At 47.2% G+C, this 14,455-nt stretch overlaps 1 protein-coding gene across 9 annotated transcripts in view; it reads left to right on the forward strand.

Moving 5' to 3' along the window:
• Positions 1–14,455, forward strand: part of HIVEP3 (HIVEP zinc finger 3) — a 289,740-nt gene that overhangs the window by 64,493 nt on the left and 210,792 nt on the right. Inside the window, exon 3 of one of the 9 annotated variants that reach the window (XM_054223793.1) lies at positions 3,668–3,753. The exons of 7 other annotated variants lie outside the window; for them this stretch is intronic. The gene's annotated coding sequence lies outside the window, so the exon portion shown is untranslated. Of the gene's footprint in view, positions 1–3,667; positions 3,754–13,007; positions 13,073–14,455 lie in introns of those variants that run through there. One more of the 9 variants, XM_054223797.1, reaches the window with a different exon arrangement.

The following is a 14,455-nucleotide window of genomic DNA, read 5'->3' on the forward strand; positions in this document are numbered from 1 at the left end:
CCAGGAATGCGCAAGCATCAAGCCTCAATGTAGATGCTACTCATTATGCTGGGGTTTATTAAAGATAGAAGAAAATTAAACACAGTTATAATTCTGTCATCCTAATTTTGTCCTGATATATATTTATTTGTCTTTTAACTGTGATGTTCCAAAATTAATGCGCAGGAAGGGGAAGAACTGTTAAACACTCAGGGCGAAGCACTGACATGTGCAGTAGGGCAGGATTTGGATTTTGTCATATAAAAACTTCATATTGCACTTAATGTTCAAATTTAATGTTAAGCACTTTAATCAGGGAAGTATTTAGCAGCACAATTAATAGTCCGAAAGAAAGGATAAATGGCACATTAGTGTACGTTCCAAATGACACAGAGCTAGGAAGTTTTACAAATAATAATAACAGCAGAAAAATAATATAATGAAACACAGAAACCTAGCAATATGGGTAAGAAACAGCTAGATGTGGCTCAAACTGGAAAAACGTAAGATAGTCTAACTGGAAGAAGAAATAATCCAAACGTACTCATTGCAAAGGAAAGAAGCGCTTGAAAGGCAGCAACAGCAGAGACAGATGCAACAGGCAATAAATCAGACCTCCGTTTGGAATGGGACTAAAACAATTAAAAGAAATAAAAACAACAAAAGTTAAGCAAGCAAAATTTTGTTAGCTTTTGTTAACGTCTGGTTAAGGGTTCTTGTAATTGTCTCCCGTTATTTAAAGCATATGGATACAGGGGAGAAAAAGTGTTGTTTCAACATTAGCCAGGGTGATGTAAGTAGGAATGAGGAGATGAAATAAAGCTGTCCTCCTCTCCTCGGCTGACGTCAAAGAAGGAAATATTTTCCCAGAAAGGAGGGGGTGGTCAGCTCCTGCTTGCTTGCTGTAAAAAAACCCTGGAAGATAAAGTTTAGGCAACGCGTGGAGACGGGCAGAGGAAATAGAGGAGGCGGTTATCTTCAGGTGTGAGTGTATGTGTATGCACATGCACCTATATGGATAAATCTGTTCTTTCTAGTCCAAGGCATGATTTGTTCTCACTTGGGACAGTATCTTCTATTTAAAAATCTAGTTACAGTCTGGGCATGCCTACCTAGCTGGTGTAACGGGCTTTGAGCAACACGGTCTAGTGGGAGGTGTCCCTGCCCAGGGCAGGGGGGTTGCATTAGGTGGCCTGTAAAGGTCCCTTCCAACCCAAACTACTCTATGATTCTGTGATTAAGTCAGGATTTGCAGTTGCATCTTACATACCCAAACCAGCCTGTCATGCCCCCGCAGTTAAGGCTTAGTGCTTTATCTCCCCCGTGTGCTGCCCCTCTGCAGCCGTGCCCCTGCGACAAAGGGACTAATAGCAAAATACTGCTGGCCTTGCTGTCTCTGAAGATATTAAAGGTTTTGGGAGTGCTTTCCCTTGCTAAGTCAGTGTTTTGCCATTTGCAATCTGCATTTGTGCCCAACAGCTTGTTGTATTCTTTTTCTTCTCCTGCCTTTTGCAGTCCTTATATCTGATCTTCCTTAGAAGCTGATCTTCCTCCCATGTCCAGTGCTCGGTTGAGCTCCGGTGCCGCTCTAAGCCTGTCTGGTCAGTTGGGCACTTGCTTTCCTTACGTAGAGACGGGAAAAGTGTTGGTAGCAGAAGCAGAAGTTGAACCTTCTGTTTTACTCCTCCTTTCTCCTCCCCCATTTTTGAGGGTGGGGAAAAAAAAAGGGGGGGTGTGTGGAATTTCAGCAGCAGTGGTTGTGAAATCGGGTCCTGTCCCTTCCAGCTTGCGTTTTCTCCCCTCGCTTCCCCAAAATGAGATTACTAGTAGTTGTAATACTCTCTGAAAGAGCATTAGGTGTTTTCCTATAAAACTGGGGAAAAAGGGAATAAGGAAGACTGTTAAAGTGAAAGCCTTAATGCTTCATAGGGCAATTATTATTTTTTCCCCATTTCTGTATTAAGCCATTTAAAAATGTGTAATGGCAGTTGCTTCTGTGCCACCAGGAGGTTGAGTCTGGCTGTTAAATGGCTTATAGGAACAGGGTCACACGAACCCTGACACGCTGGTTCCCGCTTACTTTATTAATAGTAGAGCCCTTGAAAGAGCTGGGTGGACTCAGAGATGCAATTTGAAAGAGAATTTCAGCTTTTTATCTTGGATTAATCTAAATACTCTCCAACGTGACACAAGCCAGGCTGACAGTGGGCATACCAGCGTGGGGCATCACCCGACGCTGCTCGGGTGCCCCTGCTCTTGCAGCTGCCAGTCACTGCTGTGGAAACGATCCCCAGAGATATTCGGAAAGGGATCAGTGAAGACCGTCATCTTCAGATGACATCTTTTAAGACACCTGTAGCATAGATGTTTGGGTTTCCAAGCATATCTGCACAGTTAAGGCATTGTGCAGCAGCTCCTGTTAAAAACGAGCATCCACAAAGCTTCAACCAAAGGAATACCGTAGAGCTTTGGAGATGTCTGTAATATTCACAACAAAGGCTGGTTTGACACCGTCTGATCATTTCACACCTCTTTGTACAAGTTTTCCTTGTGCTGCTCTGAGCAAGAGATCCATCCCTGGCTGGAGAGGAGACGGGGCATGTTCCGTGGCGCAGCATCGCTCTTAGTGTGATGCCCTGTGGTCTGGAGACTCGCCTGCCCTAGCACTGCCTGGAGATTGTGAGCCATTTGACTGCAAGATGTAGCGGATGTTTATTGTCATCCCAGAGAAGGAGATTTGCTAAATGCTCTCCTTCAGCAAAGCCATCCTGAGCTTTCAAGCTTAGAGGCGAGGTGCACAAAAAAAAAAATGAAAAAGCTGTTGCATCTGCGTTGGGGGAAAAAAAAAAGAAGGTTGTTCTGAGTGCCCTTTTCCTGATTGTTTCCATTTTCCAGCAGGGCCACGTTTTGCTCCTGAGCTGTGAAAAATCCTGGCGCTGTGTGAGGTGTGGCAGATGGAGGAGTGCGGGGTGCCGGGAGGGTCTGGCGGCTCAGGGGGGAGCAGAGACCAGGGCCAGGGGAGACGTGAGACATGCGGTACCTTCTCCTCGACACCAAAGTCTCTGAGCTTTCCTGTCTCTGCCTGTCTCGAACACACCCATGGGGTTGGGATGCCCTTCCCTGGGGAGGGCACCACGCGGCAGCGTGTTTTACTGCATGGTAAAGCTGCTCAGACCCAACACAAACCCCCAGTTGTGTCACCCAGGCAGTGATGCTGCCACCCTTTACTGCTGCCTTCCTCCCCTTTCTCTTCCTTAAAATTGCCCATGAATGTTAGACAGGAGCATCTTTTGTGCAGTTGTTTTGAGTCCTGCTACTCAGACTTTAACCTGTATCAAGGACAAAATCAAGTTTGGCAGATTTTTCCTTCTTCGTTTCTAATTTCTCTGGCTTTGTGATAATTACTGTGCAGCTGTTTTCCAAGTGCGTGTGCTTTAATTGATTTATTTTCAGGTCTCTCTGCTGCACATGTACCAGAGGGGTATCACGGTACCAGGTGAGGCAGGTGGAAGGAACCCGGAGTGTTAATTCTAATGCTGGAAATATCTTCATTAAAAGTTCAGCAGAGATCTTCAAATGCTTTCTGAATAGGCCATCTGTCAGCTGAAAGATGTACCTGCCTGGGGAGTGACAGGGAGAGGCCAGGGTGGTAGTGAGGGCACTGATTTTGATTTATTATTTTTTTCAGACCTTAAACACCTCCTGGATGCTTTCCAGTCTCTGCCCTGGAGACCCCCCAGCCCCAAGGCCAGAGCACGGGGGTCAGACGATGAAGTAAGCCTTCGCTTCTTCTACTTCCAAACAAAATACACCCAGTATGAAATTTATTTTAAAAAAGGAAAGAAGTAGATTTGAGATTTAAACCCTGGTTGTGAGCGAGTACCAGAAGGAAGGGGAGTAGTGGCCGTTGGGCAGCCTGTGCCAGAAGATGCACCAAGTAGCTGTGACCTTCGTGCCCATGACCTGCCAGGTGATCCCAGTGGATGTGAATGAGTTGTGGGGATAATTTGGGTGCCATCTCGCTAATTAAATTGACTTTTTTCTTTTAATGCTCTGCTGAAATTCCAGTTGGAAATCGAAGAGGAAACTTTGTTTTTTTGAAACACCTTATTGCACATGCCCCGTCCTCTGGGAGGAGATGCTACTGAGCACGTAGATGGAACCTTCCCCTTAGGAGCCAGTTTTAGAGCTAGCGGAGTACGGAAAGAGGATGGCAGAAAGAACAGAGTGTAATTTAGCATCTCTTCATTGTTCTCCAACGTTGGCATGTGTCATGGCTCGTGTCTGGCCGGGGGTTGCAGCCTTCTGTGCTGCGCTGCAGTGAGGTGTGAGTGCCATTTCTGCGCTCCAGCCTGCTCCTTGGCTCTCGCGCCGGAGTGTGATGAGCGAGTGCGTGGGTATTGCTGTCTGATAAAAGTTACAGTCCAGCTGCCAGCAAATCACACGCAATCTTCTTCCTCTCCTTCTCACATATTTTATTGAGAGGCATACCTTGCACGTTGGAGAGAGCTGGAAAAAATTACAGGGTGTTTATTGCAAAAAGATGCTTTCAAGTAAATTATATTCTGAAGGTGAAGGTCTTTGCATTCTTGACCACGTAATAAAGCTCTTCCAAAGGATGAAGCGAGCTCTCAGCAGGAGCCAGAGGGCTGGCCTTCTGGCAAATATTTCTGGGCAAGATTCTTATTTGTGACTGCTCATAGAGCAAAGTGGAGTCTCATTCATTGGAGATGCAAAGTCTGATCTCATTTGTGTACGTTACGTCTTCCCCTCCTGAACGCTGTTCTTTCTCCAAGAGTCTCCTGGAGTCCCTTGTACTGGTATTTGCTACGGGGCAGGTGGGGCATCTCCAGGCTTTCTTGCTGTCCATTAAGATCTTGATGTGTAGCTGCGTCTGCCGTGAGCAGAGCTGCTCTACTCAGCTGTGAGCACTTCTTTTGGAGTTGTATTTGCATAACGGTGACTTTTAGCTCTACACCTGCTTTCCTTTCCGCCCGTCGTGCCATGCCTGCTGTTAGTGCTAAATAAATAGGTGGCTGCTTTTTGATGCAGTTACCTTTTAATCTTGGGACCGTGAGAAGCATCATCAGTGATTTTGCCCTGTGATCGCTGCCTTCCTGCCGATGGACTGTGGGGCTGTTGCTGGCCGGCAAGAGGGATTTTGGTGTGATAAACATCGTTATTATAATCCTTTGGGATGATGAATAGCCCACCTTTCTGCACATAAATACGATTTCTGGTCCATATATATCTTCAGTAACAGCAACAACAACAAAGTGGTGCTCTTTTACTCTCTGATAGAGTTGCAGGGGGTGTGAGCTGTGTCTCCTCCTCACTGCTCTCTAATTACCGTTGTTTTTTCTCTCCAGCACCTTAGAAGCTGTCAACCTACACAGCAAGACCCTTGATCTTCAGACGTGAATTTATTTCTTCTTCCCAACATAGCCCCTGTGCCCCTGGGCTGGCCAGTATTGAACAAAAATGACTTCCAAGCCCAGCAGTGGCTTTCTCGAGATATTCGGAAGATGCCGAGCTGCTATTAAGACTTTTGGTGCTTAATCTCATTCTGTATCACAATGTGATTTTCTTTTTATAATGTAATTGACTTGAATCATGTCCTGCAAAAAGAGTGTAGTCTGTTGGGTGCTTCAGTTCAGAGCTTCAGTAGTTTTGTGTGTTTGTTGCTTTGTTTTAGGCTATCTCTCTGTCATGGTTTAGCAAAGAAGATTTGGTGTCTGTTTGCTGGGTTTTTAATGACTGGGCTTTCGGTAGGACGATTATTAAACAGATTGCAGGGGCTGTCTGGAAATGTGCTGTTTGGTGAGAGTAGGAGTTTTAAAAACGTTTCTTCAGCACCCTAAAAACGTATATACAGAGCAGCGTGCAATGAAATTGTTTTCCGCTCCTGTGGATTGGCTTTGGGTTGAATCCTCAGCTCTCCTAATTGCCCATAAAGTGGGGTGGAAGCTTCCGCTCACATGTTAATAAGTAAACAAACAAATTGTGAAACAGAAAGGGTGTAAATGTAGGCTGCTTAGTTGTACATCTGAGTTTTAAAGCCAATGTCCCTACTTTAAGCCTGTCCACTGACTTTTGCACTGCTAAGGTTGGTACCTGAGCTGTAGTTGTTCTGCAGCCCTGGAATTACTCGTGAGCACAAATTAGTTAATGTCGTCTTCCCAGAAGTGCTCTGCCATCAGCAGCAGCATCTGCAAGGATGCTTACTGCATACACCCCACACATAACCCCACACACCAGGACAGGTTGGGGCTGACATGCTGGAGAGCAGCGCTGTGGAAAGACACCTGGGAGTCCTGGTGGACAACAGGGTGACCATGAGCCAGCAATATGCCCTTGTGGCCAAGAAGGCCAATGGCATCCTGGGGTCCACCAAGAAGACTGTGGCCAGCAGGTGGAGGGAGGTCATCCTCCCCCTCTGCTCTGCCCTGGGGAGGCCACAGCTGGAGTGCTGGGTCCAGTTCTGGGCTCCCCGGGTCAAGAAGGACAGGGAACTGCTGGAGAGGGGACAGTAAAGGGCTATGGAGATGCTGAGGGGACTGGAACATCTCTCTTATGAAGAAAGGCTGAGGGATTTGGGTCTCTTCAGTCTGGAAAAAAGATGACTGAGGGGGGATCTTATCAACGCTTATGAATACTGAAAGGGTGGGTGTCAGGAGGATGGGGCCAGGCTCTTCTCAGTGGGGCCCAGCGACAGGACAAGGGGTAACGGGCACAAACTTGACCACGGGAAGTTCCATCTCAACATGAGGAGGAACTTCTTTGCTGTGAGGGTGTCATAGCCCTGGCACAGGCTGCCCAGAGAGGTGGTGGAGTCTCCGTCTCTGGAGACATTCCAACCCCGCCTGGAGGCGTTCCTGTGCCACCTGCTGTGGGTGACCGTGCTGTGGCAGGGGGTTGGACGGGATGATCTCCAGAGGGCCCTTCCAACCCTATGATTCTGTGATTCTATGAAGACAAAAGCAAGGGTGGGTTGTCCCTCTTAGTCCCTTCTAGGGTGATGCTAGATGTGCGGGGCAAGGTGGGGCTGATGCCTCATATGTGGAAATTAAACTGGAGTGAAACTAGGGAAGGGGGTGAGCCACACAGGTAAAAACTAACACGTGTCGTCTGTGCTAGGATGGAAAGAGCAAAGCTGCTAAGAAAAAAACCTGCTGCACTCAAATGCTGCAAAAGGAAGGTGATAAATAACAGAAGTAGCCTAAACTCCCGAGACTGGGAGGTTGGGTTGTTGCTGCAAGTGTGAGAAGTGTTATGGTGAGGAAGCCCTTGTGAAGGGGTGATGCTGAAATGACCCCCTTTGTGCGGCAACAGCTGCTCACGTACTGAACTTGTGCTGTGTGTCATCTTTTTGGTGGTGGTGGTTGGGGGGGAGGGACGATGCAGTCTAAAATTTTTCCTGGCATTTCTGCAAGGCTTAGACTACATTCAGAGCAAGTTTTGACTGCTGCCACACGCTATTTCTGGATCCCTGCTCCAGTAGCGCAAGCTTTGCTTCTTTGTCTCCAGCTTAAAGCTCTTATTTTGTTTTTCCATGTATTCCCACTGTTTTGTTTTCCCCTCCTACTGTATCTTTAGACTCTGTAACCTAGGGAAAAAAGCTGTAATGCCATCCAGCCCACGCTTTTGTGAGTGGTGCTGAGGAATGGTGACAGCAGGCTGTCAGGATGCTGGGTTTCCAGTTCGCCAGCCCGAGGATGCCTCCGCCGTTACCGCTGGGCTGCCAGCGCGTCCCCGGCGCCGCGCCGGGAATCCTGTCAAGGCAGGAGAACTCCTACCACCAAAACAGCTCCAAGCGATAAAAAGTACCTCGCGCAGGCTGTAACTATATTTCCATCTTCTGAGGGAGGGGCTATTTATTTGCATCACAAAAGCAGTGAAAGAAAACAGCAAATCATACAGTTATGCCAAGGTAAAATGAACCCTCTACTGTACATTGCTTAGAGACACTCCAGTGCCTTATCCAATAAATGAGGTTTTCAAGTGCTTAAAGCTCTTGTGTGAGATTAGTGACGGGAGTTTTGTCTGTCTTGAGGTATGCTTTTAGCTACCAAGTCACCCGATGCTCCTCCAGAAACGTGACCACTGGAATTTGGAGTCATTCGGGACATTTTTGGTACGGTGGTCGCAGGTAGGATGAGTCGTAGTGACAGCACTTTTCATTGAACGTGTGTCAGGAATATCTTCCCGTTTAGGGGTGACTGTGTTGGAAAAGGACTTTCACCTGATAACAAGGCAGGGTTCCACAGCCACAGGGCCATCAAAATGTGCTCCTTTGCAGGCAGGTCAGCTGGGAAAGTTGAGCTCTCCCTCCCTCTCCTGCCCTTCTGCTGCAGGTGGCTCCAGCAGAGACCTCTGGCCAACTCTCAGCAGTGGATAGAAAAGTGTTAACGGCAGAGGAGGAAGACTTGTCTTTTTTCTCCCCCCGCTGCAGCTTTTAAGTTTGGAAAGCATGTGCCTTGATTTTAATATAAAGTAGCCATTGATGTGAGATGCCATGAATAAAAGGCGCTTTTCTTTTTTCTTTGGCATTGAGTCATTGTACAGTTAGTTTTGTGGCAGTGCATTTGTGAATGCATTTGTGTGTGTGTGTGTGTGGAAGGGGGTGTAGAAAAAGGCACTAGCAGCACACTAGCAGAACAGATTTCTTTAGAAACCATTAGGTTTTGCTCTATCATTCTTCTTAATGCCCTCTCTCGGTGTCAGTCAAACTTCTCCTTTGGATTTTCATTCTTGGGTATCTTCAGTTATACCCATGCACATCTGATAGGACACGCTTACACGCACAGATATGAGAGAGATAAAATTCTTCTATGCTGCTCTATGCTAATAGCACCAAAGCCTCTCACAGCATCACTGAAAGCTGCATTGTTTTAGAGTTTTCTTCGGGAATGCCGCATAATTACAGCGTTTTGTCTCATAGCCCTCCTTTAATAAAAATAATGACTGTAATTGTGCTTTTCACCTATTGATCCCGAAGTGCATCACAAACTGTGGGTGAACGTAGTCTTCCCTAATGTAGGAGCAGAGACCCAGGGTGAAGGAACCTTGTGTAGCCCCATGGACGGGCGATGATAGATGAGATGCCCTGCCCTGACTCTGCAGCAAAGAGCTGTGGCTTATTTAAAAAATAAAATTTTATATATATATATAAAAGTGATAAAAATTAGCTAGAGTAACTGATTCTGCGAGCTTGCTCAGCTGTACTAACTGGCAGGCTGCAGCTCACTCTCTCAAGGCACGTCTCTTTCTGTGACAGTCACCTAGGGGCATACCTCCAGCAACTAGCTGTTGGGAAAGTGATGCTCAATATGACAGGGGATAGTACTTTTTTGGGAAAAAAGAAGTCCTTTCAGGGAAAGGAGGGGAGAACACTTTGACCATCACTCCCCGTTCCCTGGGCTTGCCCCTGCCGGTTTCAGACAACCTTTAACATCCTCTTTGGAATGTCTCCAGAGACGGAGACTCCACCACCTCTCTGGGCAGCCTGTGCCAGGGCTCTGCCACCCTCACAGCAAAGAAGTTCCTCCTTACGTTTAGGTGGCACTTCCCATGGTCAAGTTTGTGCCCGTTACCCCTCGTCCTGTTGCTGGGCCCCACTGAGAAGAGCCTGGTCCCATCCTCCTGACACCCACCCTTTAGCTCTTGCTGAGCATTGATGAGATCCCTTCTCAGCCTGCTCTTCTCCAGCTGAACAGCCCCAGGGCTCACAGCCTTTCCTCAGCACAGAGATGCTCCAGTCCCCTCAGCATCTCCACAGCCCTTTGCTGTCCCCTCTCCAGCAGTTCCATGTCCTTTTTGAACCGGGGAGCCCAGAACTGGACACAGTATGGACTTTCAGTCTCCACATCTGCTCCTTTTGCAGGCACATCAAGATGTTCGTGTGTCTGCCTGCCTCTCTAGTATCTGTTGATCTTTCTGGCTCTCTGCCTGCCGTGGTGAGGAAATATAGAGGCTTAATGGAAGCTTTGCAGCTGACGGCTAAATGGGCTTAATTTTGACAGTTACTTTTCTTAGCAGAAATAATGCATTTGTCTGGCTAATGCCATAGCATTTCTTGTTTTAACGTTATCAGCAATTTTTGTGACAATTTCACAGCTCTAAAACGTCAACATGTTACATTTCTACTCAGTGTGGAGAAATGTGTGTTAAATACTGAGTGCCTGTGTCATTCATTCATTCCTATTAACTGCCCGGTGCGAAACCTTGTGCCTGCGGACCACTTCTTGCATATGTAAAAGTATTCCTGTAGGGTGTCAGAAAGCCAGGAGTGCTTGGAGTGGCTTTCCCGGCCTCCCTAGGACTCTGCGTGTCTCATCTGCAATGTCAGTGCACGGCTTGTCAGCCTGCAGCGCTTCTGCAAACCCCGTTCCCATCCTGCCGATCGATGGCCCTGCACCAGCACATGTCTGGAAACCGTGTGACCGGGTGTTTGTGCACTTGACTTCGCAAAAATGTAACTTTTAAACCCGTCTTCGGGCATACGTGAAGCTTTGAAGTAAAGGCCCCTCCGGGCCAGCATTCCTCATGGCTGTCAGCCAAGTGGCTGAGAAATGTTTCGCGCCTTGATGCCCATCACACTGTATTTCTGGCTGAAGGGGCGAAAAAAAAGCATATTAGAGCCCCAAAAAATTCTGTACTCCTCTCCCCAGCTGGTCTGAGCTCTGTGATTCACGTTAGTGGTTGTAGAAGGGACAGCATTTGACCTCAAGCTGCCTATAGCTTTGCAAAATAAGCGTGTTCTGAATAGCGTGATGATGCTGGAGTGTTTCTTATACCCCCACACCATTTTCACCTGTTCTCTGGGTTGTCCTGGAAGGTTTCTCAATGGGATCTGTGTTTGGCCAGGCTTACAGCCCAATGCACCGCAATACTCCAGTGTGTTACTCAGTATTAAAATGCTCAGGGAAAGTTAAAATTAAGTAAGAACAGGTAACGTAAGAGGGCTTGGTCAAAATATTGAGAAAGGTGCCCTCAACTTGGCGACAGGCCTTTAATAAACAAACTGAGATAGTAACAGAACGTGCTGGTTTTATTTTCACTAGGAAATAAAATATTTTTCAAGAAGTTTGCTGGTTTGAGGCCTCAGTGGAAGGATCCATAATTGCGGGTTAACTGGGCTGGTAAACAGACCCTTGCGCAGCTCGGCTGTAATTGAGGGTGTGTGGGTCAGGCCGTTTAATTGCTGTCTGCTTGCTTGGAATAGAAACCTCTCCACCGCCACCGAATTGCTCTGCATCTGATTAAGTAAACAAATTGCCAGGCACCAAGCTGTGTGACGTCTTGCGGGAGCATCCGTTCACCCGGGACGTGCGGGGCCAGGGGAGCATTCTCGGCCCCTCTCTGCTCACCGAGCGAGGAAGGACCCAATTAAACTCCTAAATGAAACACCGCCCGAGCCCATTGCACTCTTGCTGAAAGATGAGATTAGAAAGTGGAGACGATCGAGGCAGCTGGGAATGTGCAGGTCCGTGGCCCATCCCGAGTCTCTCCTCCATCAGGGCATTGCTTGGCACACCTGGGTATCTTCCTTGGCTGCTGCTTCCCTGGTTTGCTGGGGCTCCTCAGGGCAAGCAGCATTTACACGCTGTTTTATGTCTTTCTGAAATACAGACGCTATTGCGCGATGGAAGCTCAATAGAAGTTAAATTTTCGTACTGAGGTTCCAAGCAGGAGTTTAAAGGGAAAACATAGCCATCGGCCAGCTTGTGATGCTGGATTTTACAGTATGATTGCAGTGAGGGCTCGCTGAGGCTCCTGAGCCCTCATTCGATGTCATTAGGAAGGATGGTGAAGTTTATTCCCAATCTGTAAATTTAAAAAAAAAAAAAGGATGTCAGGATGTGTCTGTGCTTCCTTCTTCTGTCTGCCAAGCTGATTTTATTACCCTCTTCATTCTTCTTCTTATCTTCTTCTGAATCTGGACTTTTTACTGTGCTTCTCCGTATAATTGAGGGCCACTCCTGAATTTCACAGTGTCCATTCAGAGCCCCCTTAAACCCTGCTTCTCTGGTGGTGTGTAAGAAAATCAAATTGAAAGACGCTGGGATAATGAATTCATTGAGCCACCGTGGTGCACGGAGGGCACAATAGCATAACCATCATCTCCTCATACCGTAGCCCACATGTACTCTACACTTTTATTGCTCTTGCTCCCATTACAGCCAGGTTCACCAGTGTGGTCTGGCTGCTCGGGATATTTGTGATGCAAAGCAATTACAAGCCTGGCTGGTTTTACAGCTCCATTGTGTCCCTGGGACAGCGCGGCTCGGCCGGAGCAGGCTGGGGAATCTGCTTTTTAGGCTGCATGATCTTTGGAGGAGAGATTTTGGATTCGTTCTGTGGGCGCACACTTTTCTAATGATGGTGATATACGAGGGTACAGAGTGGGGCTGGTTTGCAAGATTCTTTCTAATCTGCGAGCTGGGAATTCCTGCTCGGGGATATGATCCAGCAACTGGGGAAAAACAACACATTTGCAGTATAAAAAATTGCAAACACTGATGAGATGGTCCGAGGTTTAACCCTGTTCAGCCACCTCCGACTTTGATTTTGCTGCCGGCGCAATGTGTTGCTTGCCAAGGAAGTGCTGTTTATCGCATCCTCGGTTCCTTTGAATAAAGCAGGGACTTAGAGAGCAAGCTATTTCCTTGTTTGATATACACACCGAAACTGCAAAATTACTCCGTAGCTCAAACTTGTAAACTTGAAAAACTATCTAGCAGAGAAAGAAAATTTTCCAGCTAAGGAACAGTGGCTGTTTGGTTTTTTTTTTTCCCCTCCCTTGATGGGTTTGTGTCTGGGCATGATTTCAGTCCTTCCTTCCTATTTAGTGGACCAAATGTTCAAGTGGGTGTGAAACCTGCAAGGAAGCAAAGCAAGCAGAGAGCAAAATAAGTGTGGTGTTACTTGTGTGACACTGTGTGGTAATGCCTCGGCATAGCTACCGCCAGGAAAGGCTCCTGGTGGCAGCAGTAGGACATGGAGAAGGAGGAGGAGGAGCATTCTCAAAGGCACTTCAGTGGGTTGGTAGGTCTCCGTGAAGATGTTTCTTCAGTCCCTACGAGAAAAAAATGTGAGTAGAACAAATGCACTTCAGGCTTTAAAGGGATGTGGAAGGGGCTGGGTGTTCCCTGCCCCCAGTTGCTCTCTTTTGTCTGTTTTTGGCCAGAATATTGCCAGGGGTCCTGCAGAGCATGTCTCATGGAGGGACTGGAGTCTGTGCCGCTCTTCAGCTAATGGGGCACCTTCAAGGCATCCAAGTGCATGTGTTTCAAGGTGGATGTCTTAATATGTGGAAAAAGATAACCTTTTTTTTTTTTGGTATGTTTTTCCCTTGCGTGGTTGTAAGAGAAATGGCTTCTAGATGATCCTTTAAATGCCAGTACCCAGACAGGTAAGAGAGGCAAGCCCAGTAGTCTCAAGGTTTCCTCCTCTGCTGTTGGTGCTCCTACAAATCTACGTGAAAGAGCAAGCAGGAGGAGAGAGGTCCGTGTGCCGTGTTGTCAGGGACTGTGGTGTCCCAAAAGCAGCCTGGACTTTGTGAATGAGGACCATGAAGGTCCTTCCTTTGCCTCCCTGGCTATGGGCGGTAAGCCCTTCCAAAGGAGAAGGTGCTACAAACCAAGGAGGGATTTTCTGTAGTCCTAGGGCTTAATGCCCTCCTTGCAGCCCAGCAATTTTCATACTATAGTTTGTTTTGCTTTGTTTTTACCTTGAGAAAGGAATGAATTTTACCTAATTTAATGGTCTAAGAGTTGGGCACCTGTTCAAAACTCCCAGAAGCGGGAGCTGCTGGTGGGTGAATGGGCCCGTCTGTCTCAGTCGGGAAGGATCCCTCTCCGTTTCTCCACTGCCCGTGCAGGAACAGCTGACTGGTTGGGCCCTTTGATTGTGAGATAGCTGAAGTCAGGCAAATCTACCCCAAACACAAAACACCCTCTTCCAACCTCCAAATTGTTGCAGCAAACAGAATTACATGTCCTAATGGCATCGACCAAGGAAAAAATTCCCAGATATTAATAAATGCCAGATTTGCCACATGAATCAACAGGATTTTTGTTCCTTGTTCAGAAGAGGAAATAATCATGATCTTTCTCAGACGTAACCCACAGTTTAACAAAGCAGGGAGGGGGAAAGCCATGTGAAGTGCTTAGCTCCTGGGAAACAGTCGGAAAAATTTGAGCCACTGGGTTTTTCTAGTTTTGTTGTTTTGGGGTTTGGGGTTTTTTGTGCTGTTTTTGATTCTGGTTACGTGGTTTCCTGTTTATTGCAGAAGGGGTGTCTGCATTTCGTACCTGTGCTGTGCTCCAGACCCCACACGCTCCCTGCCTGTTGCTGGGCTCTGGGATGACATTGGCACGTTGGTTCTGCATGGAAATTTCTGCAAACTATGTAAAACCAGAGTCCTGGGTACGTCTTACCAGGAAGGGCCCAGATCTATTATATTAAAGGCCAC

This window comes from Rissa tridactyla, chromosome 18 (assembly GCF_028500815.1).
Source record: "Rissa tridactyla isolate bRisTri1 chromosome 18, bRisTri1.patW.cur.20221130, whole genome shotgun sequence".
NCBI classification, from domain to species: domain Eukaryota; kingdom Metazoa; phylum Chordata; class Aves; order Charadriiformes; family Laridae; genus Rissa; species Rissa tridactyla.